Source organism: Triturus cristatus, chromosome 2_1 (genome assembly GCF_964204655.1).
Source record: "Triturus cristatus chromosome 2_1, aTriCri1.1, whole genome shotgun sequence".
NCBI lineage: Eukaryota > Metazoa > Chordata > Amphibia > Caudata > Salamandridae > Triturus > Triturus cristatus.
Window position 1 is genome coordinate 685,459,107 of NC_140581.1, and position 15,972 is coordinate 685,475,078.

Sequence of the window (15,972 nt, forward strand, 5' to 3'; positions counted from 1 at the left end):
TGGTCCCTGTTGGATGACACATGTGAGTCTGGTGCCTCCCTCTGTTCATGTTCCCCACTTGTATCAGTAGCTCCCTCTTCATCCCTCCCATCTTGGTCCTCTCCTTCGCCCTGTTCCCCACCGCTATCCCCAAGTGCATCTAACATAGTCGACCACAACTCAAGATCTCTTTCCGCATGTTCGTCCATACGCACTCTCCCAAGCTTACACTCCTCGGCCACTACCCACTCCAAGAGATCCGCTCTCCATTTAATGAGCACCTTGGGCATAGGACTGGCCCAATGTATAGCTACAATATGGCGCGCCAGTAGCAGGCCCAGCTGGGCAAATTTATACCGCATTTTTCCCCTTCTTGGGAAGGGGCAGTAGCCCTAGCAGACAATGACAAATTGTAATTTGCACTGCTACCCTTGTCACGCATTTCCCTGCATACATCACGCCAGTACGAGGAGAGTTGTGTGCAATTCCAAGCCACATGACAGAAGTGAGCAGGCGTGATCCCGCATCTCAAGCATCCCGGTGACCTCGCCAGTTACGCCCTATGGAAACGTGCTGGGGTCAGGTAGGCATGGTAGAGAAAATAAAAGTGCACCAGTTTGGCACAGAATGGTTAAAGTAAGAAAATGCCAGCTTTCTAAAAGTGGCATTTTCAGTCCTGCAGTTTAAAAACCAACTTCCAGTGACACCAATCTCCTATACACTTGTAAAGTGTTCCAGGGCTGCTCCAATGCTAACCAATGGGAGAGACAGGCCTTGCTGTAGTGAAAATCAAATGCATCAGTTTTTCACAACCAGAACATGTAAAACTTAAAACCACATGTCATACCTTTTAAATACATTGCACCCTGCCACTGGGGCCTACCTTAGCCATTACATTTTAAAAACATAGAGCACATGCACTTTAGCACTAGTCAGCAGTGGTAAAGTGCCCAGAGTCATATCACCATTAAAAACAAAGTTCTGCACACAGTCAAAAACAGAAGGCCAGAAGCAAAAAGACAGGAAAAATGACGTCAACAGATGCCAGGTGTAACAGCTAGTGAAACTCCATGTTAGACAATGGAACCACCATCCTTGCTATAGTGAAAACAGCAATTTTGTGTTTTCACAGTCATGACATGTTGGGTTGGTGGGCCACCAAGGCCTTTCTCTATAGGTGGTTTATTAATATTAAAAAGGAAGGATATGACCTGGCAAAACGGTTTATTTTGCCATGTTGAGATGGCAATTTTAATGCTGCTCGATTAGGCTGCAGTGGGAGTGACAGAGTGACTTTTTCACCACTGTTCACTGTAGTGGGCCCTGCGCTTGCTACGCCACCAGGTTCAAGCTAGCCTGGCTGAAGAGGGGGTAATACCCCAAACCTGGTCCCAGGATGCTTATTTTCTGGTCCAGGGAGGACCTGGCCTGGCACTTCGGGCTGGACTGTTACCATGGGGAATAGGGTCAAGACTGATTTGCATATGGCTGGGTCTAAACTGGAATGGTGCGGCGAGCAAAATAACGATGGATTAAACCCAGATCTGGGAGTGGAGTGAATGTTTGACAATGTTCAGCATTCCGTCCATTATCTTTTTGTGTTGCACTGTAGTGGTGGCACAATTAAGTGCGGCAGTCCACTGGTGACATTTAACTTTTTAGGTCTCGTCTAGTGTTGCAGCGCTGAGATTTATTGTGAACGAGGACTTTGAGAAGAGGGCTTACAGCCCCGCCCCTCATTTCCATTGGCTTGTATCACCGTTTATGCGAAACGGTGGCCTGCCATTGGAAATGAGGGTATTTGGTTGACGCCCTTTCGCCTCCGATCCGGACTGGGTCGCCTGCTTTGCTGCTGTCGCAAAGTACTTTCTTATCTTTATGGGGCCATGTGTTTGCCTCTCGACTCAAAATGCAACTTCCAATGTTTTTCAGTTGGCGCCCGGATCCGGAAGCTCTGGCCACGGATGCATTTCTGCAGGACTGGCCGTCTCATCTGTGTTATGCTTTTCCCCCGTTTGTAATGATCCCCAGGGTCTTAGCACGCACAAAGCATTGTCAGTCGGAATTGATTCTGATCACTCCTCTGTGGAAGGCTCAGGCTTGGTTTCTGGTTCTTCTGGAGATGATTTGTGCAGTGCCGCTCCTTCTTCCCCAGCGTTGTAATCTGTTGCTGGACCCTCTCAACAACCCACATCCACTGATAGAGTCAGGTCAACTCCTTCTAGTTGCATGGCGGGTTTCGGGGATCGCTGGAAAATCCCAGGCCTTTCGCGAGATGCTACCAGATTTATCAGCGAGGCTTGGTCTCCCAGCACACATAAACGTTGTTCCACAGCCTGGAAGCGATGGTGTAGTTGGTGCGATCAACGGGAGGTGGATCCCGCTTCAGCAGAAATCGCTTTGATTGTGAATTTTCTTGCAGCAATTGCTTCTTCCGGTCTTGCTTATAGAACTTTTAATAATTTTCAATCTGCCATTTCTGCAGGCCATATAACGATCAATGACAAACCTGCTGGTGAGCACCCCTTGGTGTGCAAGTTACTCAGGGGTATCAGGTTGGTAAAACCGCCTCACCCTAAATATGTTGATTTATGGGATGTTTCTACTGTTTTGCGATTCTTGGAGGCTTGGCCCTCCAATACTAATCTATCCCGCAAACAGCTTTCGGCAAAACTAACTATATTATTATGTTTGGTTTCTTGTAAGCGTGTTTCTGATATCCGTGCTCTGGATCTTGACAGGTCGTAGTTTTTCACCAGAAGGTGTCACTTTTACTATCTCCAGACGCACTAAATGTAATACTGCCACTGTTACTTATCCGAGTTTTCCTACTAATCTAAAACTTTGTGTAGTACAATGTATCAAGGATTATGCGGTAAGTACTGCTCAGTTTCAACAGGATATGCATGGTCAATTGTTAATTGCTCTGCAAAAACCTTTTCGCCCAGTCACCCAGGCTACATTGACAAGATGGGTGAGATGGCTCATGAGTGAAGCAGGTATTGATGTTACAAAATTTGGTGCACATTCAGCTCGTGGAGCTATGGCTTCCAAAGCTTTTTCCATGGGAGTGAGTTTAATGGACATTATGAATGCAGCTGATTGGTCAACTGATTCTATGTTTAAGACTTTTTATTATAAACCGATTGGGAATATTGCATATGTAGTGGTGGCACAGCTTTGAACAAGCATAATCGGAGCCTCCGGTCCGGAAATAGAATTCAAAATTCGCAAACATTCGTGACAAGAACTTTCAATTCTATTAAGGACACTGAAGCAAGGATTATCCCACCCAATTTGTCTGTATTCCATATGATGGTTTGCATTATCTGCCTTTATTACATATGTAGGTTATATAATATGGATATATTCCTTGTTTTTTCCCTCCCCTTTTACTGTATTCTCTCTAACATGATGGAATGGTGTATTTTCCAAGTTCTTCACAAATGTTGGACTGTGTTTTCTTCACTTTAACTGTTATACTTACCAAAGAAAGAGGATAGGATATTCTCTTGTGGACCTTTTACAGTGGTTACTCTATGGTTGTCAGGTGATACCCAGTATGCTCATGGGTATTGTGAGTTCAGTGTGTCCGGGCAAGAGTATAGATTTGTTGGTCGATTGGGATAAAATATCCAATTGATGCAAGTATATCAAAAGAAAATGGTGACAAATTAGTGCTTTTATTTGTCTTTAAGGAAAGAACAAGGATGGTACAGCCAACACGTGTTTCGCCCTCTAAATGGCCATTCGGCCTAGGGCTTCTTCAGGGCTGAACAAGAGTAGTTAAACGTAAGAGTACATAACACCGAGTCAAGTGTATGATGGTGCGGTAGGTGGGAGTAGAGGAGGAAGGGTGAGGGAGTGAAGAGTATTTAAAGGAAACAAGGGAAAAGAGAGAGAACAGAGTGTAAAGTTAGATGGATGGGTAAGGGTTGTTTATCGAAAATTAAGGTATAGTTGCAAGTAAAAATATATATAAGCAAGTGAAAATATATGTGTGTGGCGATAGACGATAGATATTAGGTGGGGGTCAGACATAGTAATTGGGGTGGACGTGCAAAGGGTGATTAAGTGGTATGGAAAGGAAGGGGGATGTGACAATGGAATTAGGATCATTTAGACGGTGAGGGGGGGAGATAGAAAGTTATAGGTGGGTAGGTCGGCATTTACAGAAAAACATGTCATACAATTAGAATATTTACACGTTTGTTTGAATTCAGTCAAATACAAATATAATGACAGATATGAATGAGGGATATGAATTGTTATAAATGTTGAGAAATCACAGTTGAGGGTAGCGCGCGTATGCAAAAAAACATTCGAAGCAGTTCAGCGATCATTTAAGGAGAAAAGCGAGGAAAAGGCATGTCATGCAGAGAGCGGCGTAGTCGGGAGAGCCAACAATTTTAGATACAATTCACGTGGTGTTCAAAAAATAGTAAAGTGATGACACGGTCATGAGACATTGGAAACAGATTATGTAAACATAGGTGAATAAAAAGCGGTTAATCACAAGGATCCAAAGTACGAATAAGGGTTAAATCAGATGCAAATAAGGTTGAGAAAAGTATATATTTACAGAGTCAGTGGGAGTTCAGCGTCAAGGAGGTCCGGTCAGGTATGAAATGAAGGGAAAGAGATTTTCTTTAGTAACATACGATACAGGTGTTTGGGTGAGAGGCTTAGGAATGGGTGCGTGGCGTAAAGATCAATGAGGCGGTGATAAAAGTGGTCCGTGGGACAAACGTGTCATCAATCGAGAGCAAGGTGCCTGCAAAAAACATGCTGTTATCAATTATAAATATTCTTGTGATATCAAGGGCAACATTAGGAGGAGTAATCTTGAGGATTACAGTCAGAATGTGGAGTGGAGCTAATTCAAGGCTTCGGAAGTGCTCATACGCGCTCGATCAAAGTTAGCGTGGAATGTGAATGCCAACCGTTGCGTGAATACGGTCTATTTTTAGGTGAGTTTCGGAGTTATAAGACATACAAGTGCGCTCGGCGGATTCATTATGTAGAGACCATGTGAGGTGCACAAGGAGATCGAGAGTCCCTTACCGGGTAGTCAATTACTAGGATATCATAATGAGCGGGAGGGTTTGTCATGGGTATTGTAGTATTATTATTTTTTACTGTTATCCGATTGGCTGCTGAGATTTCTAGTAAAGAAATGAGAAGCATAATCCTCGCCTCCGTGTCCTTAATAGAATTGAAAGTTCTTGTCACGAATGTTCGCAAATTTTGAATTGTGGTGCAACTTCTAATACTGGGAGTTCCCTACATCAATTTAGTACAGTTACACAGAATGTGCTGCTTGGCTAAACACTTACAAAGTCCCAAAGGTGAGACCTATTGGCTATGCCAATGCTTTTTTTTTTCGTTTACATCGCATAGTGATCGGCACCAAAGGTAGGCTTTATTTAGAACTTTATTTACTTCAGGACGTGTTCCACATAGCTTTGCAACGGTTCACATTGGACAGCGTTAATGTATGCCGAACACACGTGCAGCTATTGTATTTAACAAACGCTCGTTTTCACTTGGTAAACTTGAGCAGGAGGACGGTAAACTTGAGCAGGAAGACGGATCCGAAAACATCCCCTGGTACCTTTCTAGTCGTACAAGCTTTTACTATTGCACCCTTGTGTGCGGGGTAATAGTGAAACTATGAGACAGCTTATGGTGAACAGCTCAGCTACACCCTTGTGAGCTGGGTAATAGCGAAACTATGAAAACGCTGATGGTGAACAGATGTTAGTGAGACTATGGGGCTGGCAGCCGATGGCGAACAGTGCAGCTGCCCTAGTGTGCCCTGAGGCCTACAATCACCTCGTGGTTTGGTTGGCATGGTTTGTTCATTCGTTCTGTCGCTTGTGACTGGAACTTGGTCGCTGCTGCTGGTGAACAGCGCAGCTGCGCTCCCTACTGGCCGAAATTAGTGAAACTGTGAGCAGCTGATGGCGCGTAGTGTATGTTCACCAATTTCCATAAGCACTGTCTGTCTGGAATGTAGTGACTGCGGGTCGTGTAGAGCGAGGGGAGGGCAAAAGCTGCGTACCCAATGAGAGATGCAGTGGGATTGGGCAGTGGCTGAAGGCAAAAAGTACAGCGGCGCCTATGTGATCTGTGATGCCACTGCCTTCCCGTGTCCTACTTCAGACACAAGCAGGTCTTGTGGCAGCTGGTAACGAACAGCACAGCAGCAGCACCCATGTGTCTTCATATGTAAGGAGCCAGGGAACCCCGTGGCTTTACCTGAGGGCGTATTACGTTTAAGCTTTGAGGGGATTAAAAGCACCTCTTTTCCATTGGGTGGTAGTTATCACTAACTGGTGTCAAACAGAGTTGCTGCACCCCAGCCGTCGGGCACAATTTTCAGTGACTTAGACTTAATTTTTCTCGTCGTGTGAAGACTAAAACAAACACAACACGCCTTTGGTCTGGGTGCGTTTAAACCTCAAAGGTCAACGGCGAACACACTGCACAGCTGCGTGACAACGTAAAAGCTTCGACATTTTGTCAGATTGTTACCCGAGCTTGGATCCTCAGGGGGTTTAGAGCTCTATCACCACGTTAACACATAGAACTAAAAGTTCTGGGGTTGCCCGAGATCACAACTTGTCGCTGGGGCTACCAGAGTCTCGACCCTCGACGCCAATAAATAGGAGCCCCGTTAGTGGTGTGATACGCGAGGAGTGACTGACTTCTTTTAAGCGCCGCACAGCCTCTCTCCATCCTCATATATGAGTTTCCAGGGCCCAGAACATATATCCATAGGATAAGGCTGCCAAGGGGCTCCAGAGCCCCCGCAGAGAGAGAAGTATAGTGCCCTAGCCGGAGATCTCACTGCCTGTCCCGCCAAAAACTGGACGATGCCCTCCACCCACCACCCGCCCCTTGTAGACCACTGGCATATTGGCTGCTCTGCCGCTGACCGAGGCACCCACAGGTGGCCACTAGAGAGGTCAGCGCTCTAGTGTCGCCTGGGCACCTTCCACCCCTCCCCGCCCCCCTTGGGGGCAGGGACTCTGGTTGGAGTCCCCCCCACTCCCTGCCTGGTCGTGACGCGAGGGGCTTCACTTCTGGGGTGTCTTGGTCTTCGGGGAGGGTATATAACCCTCCCCCACCATGTTGACGACCTCTTTATCGCCATGTACGCCGCCTCCCACGCATCGAAGGTTGCGCCGTCCGCCGTCTCGTCGCCTCATGTGCCTGCAAGCCGCTACGGTGAGTGCTGCTCGTTGACCCCCCCCGCCCCGGCTCAGTCCCTGGGCAGTACCAGGTTGTACGGGGCCCTATGGCACGGCCTGCCATGGGTGGGGGGGGGGTTCGCGAGTCCAGGGGCAGCTCGCCCCTTGCAGCCCCTGCTTTCTGCAGACCCCTGCGGGGTCCATGCGGTCCCCATGTATATGCTTTAGCAGGGTCCCTGGGTACGCTCGTGGAGTGGCCCCGGCTGATCTCTGTTGTGGCGCAGGGGGGTGCAACTCAGACCCTGACCCGGGTCCTAGCTCGCGCCGCCCCCGCCTGGGCCGCGACGCCTCGTCGCTGGGCTAGGCGCTCGTGCACTTCGAAGCAGGCGGTAGAGAGCTGCCGATTGGCAGGGGGATCCAGGTCTGTGCACTGCGCCTGCTTCGCTCGATGCGGGCGGGACACGGGCTGGTTCCCTTTGGCAGAATGGGGGTGGTGGGGGTTTGTTTAGGCATAGGCCCCCCCTTGTGCACACGGGGGCACCCGCCGACCGACGGTGGGTGTCGCCCCCAGTTGCTGCCTCAGCGATATTCGATGTGCGGTTCACGGCTGCTCCACCTCACTTAATCCCCCAGCAGGGCATCCCCTGAAAGGGGGAGCGAGCTCCCAGAGACCCGGGGCCAAAAGGAGGGAGCAGGAGACGCGTGACCGGGTATCTAGGGCCCGCAGATCACAGTTCACTGCTGTGTGCCTGCTTTCCCTCACCTGCACCCCCTGCCCGGGAACAGACGATGAAACGCCCGTACATGACTGCCCGGCCACTGCCCGCGTGGCGGCCGGGGAGGGAGGGCGGGCGGGGGGGGGGGGGTGGCGGCCATGGAAAAATAGAGTCACCCTGGCCTAATGGTTAAGGTCGGAGACTCTTGCTCTGTAGATTAGGTGTTCAATCCCTGGTCTTCCAAGGTCACTGTTTGCTCAACCTAAAGTGTAGGAAATGGTATTTTCTTCTGTAAGGTTGGGAAATATTTCCCACCCGCTCTCCAGCGCCTCAGGCCGCGACGCTCGCCCGGCTTGCGCCACCCACAGGCACGCAGCGCGCGGGCCCAGGTTGGTCGCCAACTAGTGCTTTGCCCACCCCCTGACCTGCGGCCTCCGCGAGCGCATTCGAGCGCACTAGCAGGTGGTTGGGGGTCTTGCGGCGCCCGGTACAAAATTAATGGAGGACGCTCATCACTGAGGCACGTGCAGAGTGCGTCTGTCACTCAAGCACCTTGGAGAAGGTCTGAGACAAGAGCCGGTAATTTCCACGCGCTGGGCCCACACCGTCCCCCAGCCAGCTCACAGGTGGGTAGGCGACGCCAGCCTCTGCCATGGGTATTCACACATAGCCACCCCGAGACCTGCACTCTGTGTGCTGTCTCCTGCCCTCATGCGGTGCTCCTGGGACGGTGGGGGGGGCCTCGGGCTCGCCTCCCACCCCCCCCTCCCACTCTGTCCCGGTGCAACACGCATGCGCAGCGGTCCCTCCCTTCGCCAGTCCAGTTAGCAGATCGGGGGTCGGTGGTGGAGTGACCGACATTCTTAGGCCGCGGGTTCAGATCCGGCACAAAGGATTCTTGCGAATTATGATCCCCCTTTTTTCCTTGCGTGGCCGCGTGGGCCCGCCCCCAGGGTTTCCCGCAGCCTCGTCCAGGGCCCCTCGTCTGGCAGATCCGGGCACAGGGGGGCCCTTGCGCTTTGCGAGGGGTGGCCATCTCCGGCGAGCACCGTGCTGCTTGGGCCCACTGGTCATCATGCTATTATCTGGCCTATGGTTCGCAATGCGCTTCCCCTGTGTATACCTGTCTTTGCTCCCTCCTGTGAATCAGCCAGGACTCCAGGGAACAGTCACGCGGCGACTCCTGCATCTAACATGCCTTTCCCCACTCATCTTGTCTTTCAGCTGCTGTGGCACTCCAGTTCCTGAGGAGTAGTGCCGGATTGTACGTTTGGAGTCAAGGTAACTAAACGGGGCGGCCAGAAGTTAGCTGGCCCCCGGGTGTTAAGGCTCGCCGCGTAGGGCACTGTCCGGCCTTCCACCGACCTTGGCACAGGGGAGTGGACACTGGGTCACGTTGGTAGGTTAGGGCAACACCGTTCCTTCCTGCGCCTCACCCTTGGTTTTGTCTCTTATAGCAGGTCTTGGTGAGACGATCAGCGCTGTTGACGCCGGACTCCATAGGGGATACACGCACGCAGCAGGTATGGGCACTGGGGAGGGTCACCTCGCAAGCCCGAGGAGCAGTACTTGCAGCCTGCGAGCAGGGATATCCCTTGCCTGGCCCTGGGGGGGCAGAGCTGGGTCATCGCTGGGCCGTGTGGGGTGTGGAGCACAGAGGGTGGGGCAGGGAGGTTTGGGGGTACCGGCTAACCTCTCCTTCATCTCCACTCGCAGTGTCTCCGAAGCCCGTCCGACCGGCCCAACGTTCCGTCCCTTGTTTTCCTGGTCGTAAGTAAGTACCAAGCCACGGGGGGCCAGAGTGTGTCCCCCGGGCCAAGATCTGGGCTAGTTGTGCTCCGCGGGTGTGGCTTCTTGGGCTAAACTCTTTTCCCTTATCCCTCCAGATTGTGAGGCACCCGCAGGAGACTCGATGGAAAGTCAGGGATCCCCACCGCTTTTCTCGCTGAGGTCCCAAGTCGAGGAGACCCAGACTGGCATCTCTGAAGATGCGCGGATCGCAGCTTTCCTTGAATTGGCCAAGACCAAGGGATTGGCTTGGTTCACCGAACTTTTGAAAGCCATTAATCCCGTGGACTCAGGAATCGCCAGCGAGGTCCCTTTCGCAGAACACAAGCCCAATGAGGAGGCAGGCCCCTCTAGGTGGGAGAGGATACGCAGACCCACGGTCAAAGACTTCCCGGCTGAGCAGCTACCAGCAAAGAGCCGGGCCTTGGCCCCCCCTCGCGGCACCACCCCCCTCCTTGCGCCCCCGGCCCTGGCATCTAGACCAGCGCCCACCCCAGCCAGCTGCCCGCCCTTAGTGGCTTATGCTACATCGGATGACCTTGGTAAACTCTCAGACACCCTGCAGAGTTTTATGTCCGAGGTTAGAGCGGGCCTAGCCCTGGCCAGCCCGTCCAGTGTGGGTGGGATTGCTGCTCCTCTCCTCCCTGTTGGGGCACTGGGGTCCTGTCCTTCACGCAAGTCTGGGGGGGGGCGGGCATCCCGCCTTGCGTATCACCTGCTCAGGTTGGGGGACCGGCCTTGGCGAGCCTCTCGTCCTTGGGAGGACAGCTACCAGTGGTGGGGGCCCCTCTGCCGCCGGCACCCCCATCCTGGTCCAGTCCACGGTGGCGACTGCGCCCACCACACCCATTGAGGTCTCCATGCAAACAGCAGTACTACCCCCCCCCCCAGTAGTGCCCAAGCCCCTGGTCACCATGGCGCCGCTGCTATCTGTTCGTTGCTGTCTGAGGTGGGAAGTTCCTCTGGCAGCCAAAGAAGGTATCTGGAGGAGAGAGTTTATTGACATTTTCACCCTCCTCATTACCCTTGGGGGTAAAGATGACGACAAGAAAGTGTGTTTCCAATCCTGGCCTGAAAAGAACATTGGCACGTGGGGGCAAGCCTTCGCCATCTTGGCGGATGTGATAATGGAAAGATTCCCGGAGCAAGGGTCAGAGCTATTCCAATACGCCAGCATTATCACCAAGGGGGCGGAGATAAGTGGGGGGATGGGTTGGTACCGCTACAACAGTGATTTCAGAAAGAAGATGGCCATGTGCCCTGAATTGGAGTGGGACCAACTAGAGGTGAGGCTTTGGGTCATGCACATAGGAAAGCGCACAGTTGAAGGGACAACAAAGCCTAGCACCTCCAATAGTGACAAGCCCAAGGACATGAAGCAGGAAGCGAAGGGCCAGTCCAAGAAGTCCTTTCGGGGGGGGGGGGTCGCGGAGGGGGCCGGAAGCAGGGTAACCGATCACTGTCCAAAGGGACTTGCAGGCTATTCAACGCGGGGTCTTGTTCCTGGGGTAAAGCATGCAGGTTCGCACACAACTGTAGCAAGTGTGGTGCCTCCCACCCTGCTTCCTCCTGCTCCAAGCGAGACAGCTCAGCTCCCGGCCAGACAGGACAAGTGAACTTTCCCCTTCCCCTGGCTCCCCCCCACCATCCCGCCCCCACTTTCCCCCTCCCAGCGATATAGGCCGCCCTGTGCTCCCCAGGGGTGGATCTGCTCTTCTGCCTTTGGCTAAGGGTCCCTCCCCCATCATCATCGCCAACCTCCTTCCCCTGATCCATGGGTATCCCAACAGCAAAGATGGCTCGCTTCTCGATGAGGGGTTTGTGGAAGGATTAAGAATTCCGTACCAAGGCCCCCTAGTGAGCAGGGACACGGAGAACCTCAAATCGGCTAGGGATCATCCTGAGATCGTGCTGGCTAAAATAAAAGAAGGAAGCGGCCCTGGGGAGGGTGGCGGGCCCCTTCAACCTACCACCTCTTCCGCACTTTGTAATCTCCCCGCTGGGGGTCGTGCCCAAGAAAGAGCCCGGGTCCTTTAGGTTGATCCAGCACCTGTCGCATCAAGAAGGGGACTCTGTGAACTCTTGGTTGGATGAGGGGATGTGTTCTGTGTCCTACTGCTTCCTGGACCTGGCGGTGGACATGGTCAGGAGGGCGGGGAAGGGAGCTTGGTTGGCAAAGTCAGACATTGAGTCGGCTTTCCGACTGTGCCGGTCCACCCTGACAGCCAACACCTCCTGGGTTTCAAGTGGCAGGGCAAAGTCTTCATTGACAAGTGCATGCCCATGGGTTGCTCAGTGTCTTGTGCATACTTCGAGGCGTTCAGCTCGTTCCTGCAGGGTTGAAGCATGACCTCGCCATGTGGGGTGACTTCCTCGCGCAGTTCAATGGGACGGTGATCTGGCGGGAACCCTGGGTGGACAGTCAGGAGCTATGCCTATTCACTGATGCTTCAGGTAGGGAGGGCTTTCGGGCAATTCTGGGCGAGAACTGGTGTGCTCAGGAGTGGCCCAATGCCTGGCGCAGGCGCAACATCACTGCGAACATCACTGTCGTTGAGCTCTTCCCCATCGTCATTGCACTACACCTTTGGCCGGAGACCCTGTCAGACAGAAAGGTCCTATTCTGGTCTGACAACATGGCGGTAGTCCAGGCCATCAATGGGCAAACAGCCAAGTGCCCGTTGGTCCTCTGCCTGTTCAGGCAATTGGTCAGGGCTTGCCTGCTCTGTAATGTTGAATGCAGGGCCAGACACATTGAGGAGGTCAAAAATGTGGCAGCTGATGCTCTTTCTCGGTTTCAGTGGCTCCGCTTCAGGGAGGCCTGGCCGCGGGCGAGAGCACAGATGACCCTCTTCCCGGCGCACCTCTGGAGGATCCTGCAGTGGACCAATGACTGAGAACTATGGGGGAACGAGCTCTGGCTCCAGGCACTTGGAAGCACTATGGGGCACACCTGGCCACCTTCAGATCTGTGTCTCAAACCCTGGGTATTTCTTCCGCACCAGTTGAGGGCAGAGTACGGGCATTTGTGGTGTGGGCCAGGGAGCATGGGAAGAGCCACTCCTGGGTGTGCGGCCACCTGGCGTCCGTGAGCCACAACGCCAAGCTATCTGGGGGGCTAGACCCAATTAAATATTTTGCCATAAGGGCAGCTCTCAAGGGGTGGGGGTAGGGATGAGCCCAGGGCCCCCGATAATAGGGCCCCCATCGATTTCAACATCCTCATGGGCATGCTGGGTGTCCTTGACGGGGTCACCTATTCTAAGTATGAGGCAACCCTCTTCGCGGCAGCTTTCTGTTTGGCTTTCTTTGGCGCATTCTGGATTAGTGAACTGGTGGCCAGGTCCAAGACCGACAGTTCGGGTGATGCCTTAGGCATCCTAGATGTGTCCCTCACTGATTCCCTGTCGATCCGCCTCCAGAGGTCCAAAACAGACCAGGCTGGGCAGGGTGTTGATGTGGTCCTCAGGCTTCAGGCCTAGGTTTTGCCCGGTCCACTGGGTCAGGGAATACCTTGTGTGTCGCCCTCTCACCCCCGGCTATCTACTGATGCACGTGGACCAGGGCCCCCTGACCAGGTATCAGATGGAAAGAATTATTAGGGCTAGCGTATCCAGGGCAGGCTTGGCTCAGCCAGATAAGAGATACTCTAGCCACTCATTCTGGATAGGGGCGGCCATGGCAGCTTTTAAGGCGGGTTTGGAGCCCGGGAGTGTGAAGAAGGTGGGGCGGTGGGAGTCGGATTGTTACAAACGATACGTTTGACCTTGATGTACCTTATTACTTATTGTTTGCAGTGTATTGCAGTGGTTATTGTCTTATTTTGCGTGTTTTTACAAGTTATTAAATGATTAGAGAGTGTAAACCGTGTCTCTTGTTTTACTAGGGGCTACCGGTATGGGTGATCGGGCATTCATGTATCTCCAGGGTGTCTCAGTGGGTGTCGCACCGGAACTGGATGCGGCATTTCCCACAGACACAGTTTGAGTGGATGGGTTTCCCTGGTATGAGATGGAGCTGGCTCAGGAACAAATTGGAGCAGAGACTGGCAGTGCGGGGGGCTCCACCCAAAATTTTAGTGATTTACCTGGGGGGGGGGGGGGGGGGGAATTACCTCATTGCCTTGGGTAGAGGGCTTCTCCTGCAGGCCATGAAAAGCGACTTAGGTGAGATCTGCAAGCACTTAGGGCAGTGTGAGGTTCTCTGGTCAGAGATGATTCCACGCAGAACTTGGCGAGGGGCCAAATCAGGCGAGGCGGTTGAGCATTCCCGGAAGCGACTTAATGGGGCAATGCGCAAGTTCACTGACCAGAGGGGCCTGGGCTTCACGAGATGATCCAAGAGAATGTGAAGGGGTACTTTGAGGACGATGGAGTTCACTTATCGCCGGTAGGCAAGGACCTTTACCTTCTAGACTTAAGCGAGGTGTTAGAGATGAGAGGTTGCAGGTAGACTATAGCTGTGGTGGGGGCCCTGGCGGTGACCGGGGCCACCTTCAGAGCTGTGGCGGAGTTACAGGGCGATCTGGAAGCAGGCCGGTACCAAGGGTACCTCTGCGCGGCACCATAGGGGGTGCCAGACCCAAATTCGAGGAACCTCATGGGAGGGTCCTGGAAGCCGTGTCGGCACCCCGCTAGTCCTTCGGGCAGTTGCGGGCCTGAACAACTGGGGGCTTTGATATGCGACGCTCCGCCCTGGAAGGGGCGTGAGTAAGAAGTTACCAACGGTCACTTGATCCGGGAAGAAGATCACTAGTAGGGCAGCAAAGGCGGGGTTCGCCCCAGTGCTGCCTGGCTCATCAGGCGGGCAGGCGGCCCAGTTGGTTGCCTGCCCTTGGATCGCCCATAATATAACCCACCTATTACATAACGGTGTATGTAATATACCTGCAGCAATTGTACCCAAATAAGCAGTCTGTGTTGTGTGTTTATTCTTGGGAAATGTATATATGTTTGGAGGGGTGTACAGAAGGATGCCAATGACGATACTATGCCGCTGACCGAGGCACCCACAGGGGGCCACTAGAGAGGTCAGCGCTCTAGTGTCGCCTGGGCACCTTACACCCCTCCCCGCCAACCTAGGGGGCAGGGACTCAGGTTGGAGCCCCCCCCCCACTCCCTGCCTGGTCGTGACACGAGGGGCATCACTTCCGGGGCGGCTTGGTCTTGGGGGAGGGTATATAACCCTCCCCCACCATGTTGGCGACCTCTTTATCGCCGTGCACGCCACCTCCCTCCCTACCGCTTACCCGGCGTGGTGGTGGCAGGAGGGGGGTAGAGAATATTGTAATGTTTTCCTTTTTCATTGCAGGCGGAGTTACAGGGCGATCTGGAAGCAGGCCGGTGCCAAGGGTACCTCTGCGCGGCACCATAGGGGGTGCCAGAGCCAAATCCGAGGAGCCTCGAGGGAGGGTCCTGGAAACCGTGTCGGCGCCCTGCTAGTCCTTCGGGCGGTTGTGGGCCTGAACAACCGGGGGTGTGCTATGCGACGCTCCGCCCTGGAAGGGGTGTGAGTAAGAAGTTACCAACGGTCACGTGATCCGGGAAGAGGATCACTAGTAGGGCAGCAAAGGCGGGGTTCGCCCCAGTGCTGCCTGGCTCATCAGGCGGCCCAGTTGGTTGCCTGCCCTTGGATCGCCCGCAAGATAACCCACCTATTACATAACGGTGTATGTAATAAACCTGCAGCAATTGTACCCAAATAAGCAGTCTGTGTTGTGTGTTTATTCTTGGGAAATGTATATATGGTTGGAGGGGTGTACAGAAGGATGCCAATGACGATACTATAGGGGCCACTGCGGTCGCGACACTCTCCACCCTCCCTTCCAGGAAGCGGTGCTTTATTGTAGCACCTGGAAGCAGGCCGGTCTTCAGTACACATTCCCCATTAACTGCACACGCAGTCCAGCTTTACTTTGAAAGGGGCACAAGACATTTTTACCCAAAAAGATAAATAGTGACACTGGTATTTGGTATTTTTGGTATTTATTTAGTGACACTGCGGCGGCGGCGCTGTAACCATAAGCGATGGATTTACACCAGTTTAATGCCATCTTCAGTGTAAGCGCCACATAAGCCTGCAGAAGAACCGTAATGAGCGGCTACCTTGTGCTTTTCATCTCTAGTTGCAATCTGTGAAAGCAATGGAATGGGATTACACAGCAAGAAAAAGGGGGACAAGGCCACTAAAAGAGGGACGAAAAAAACAAAGGAAAAGGTGATCATACTGCTCTTTTTATATATAGAAACGCTTTATTTTTACTCTACAGAGAAATATGGTCTGCGCCAGCATAT

At 52.8% G+C, this 15,972-nt stretch overlaps 1 protein-coding gene and 1 pseudogene across 1 annotated transcript in view; one reads left to right on the forward strand and one right to left on the reverse strand.

The window, feature by feature from the left end:
- CCDC112 (coiled-coil domain containing 112) overlaps positions 1 to 15,972 on the reverse strand; it is a 223,433-nt gene that overhangs the window by 99,487 nt on the left and 107,974 nt on the right. The gene's annotated exons all lie outside the window — the stretch shown is intronic.
- On the forward strand, positions 8,389 to 8,486 carry LOC146865760 (Nuclear RNase P; annotated as a pseudogene).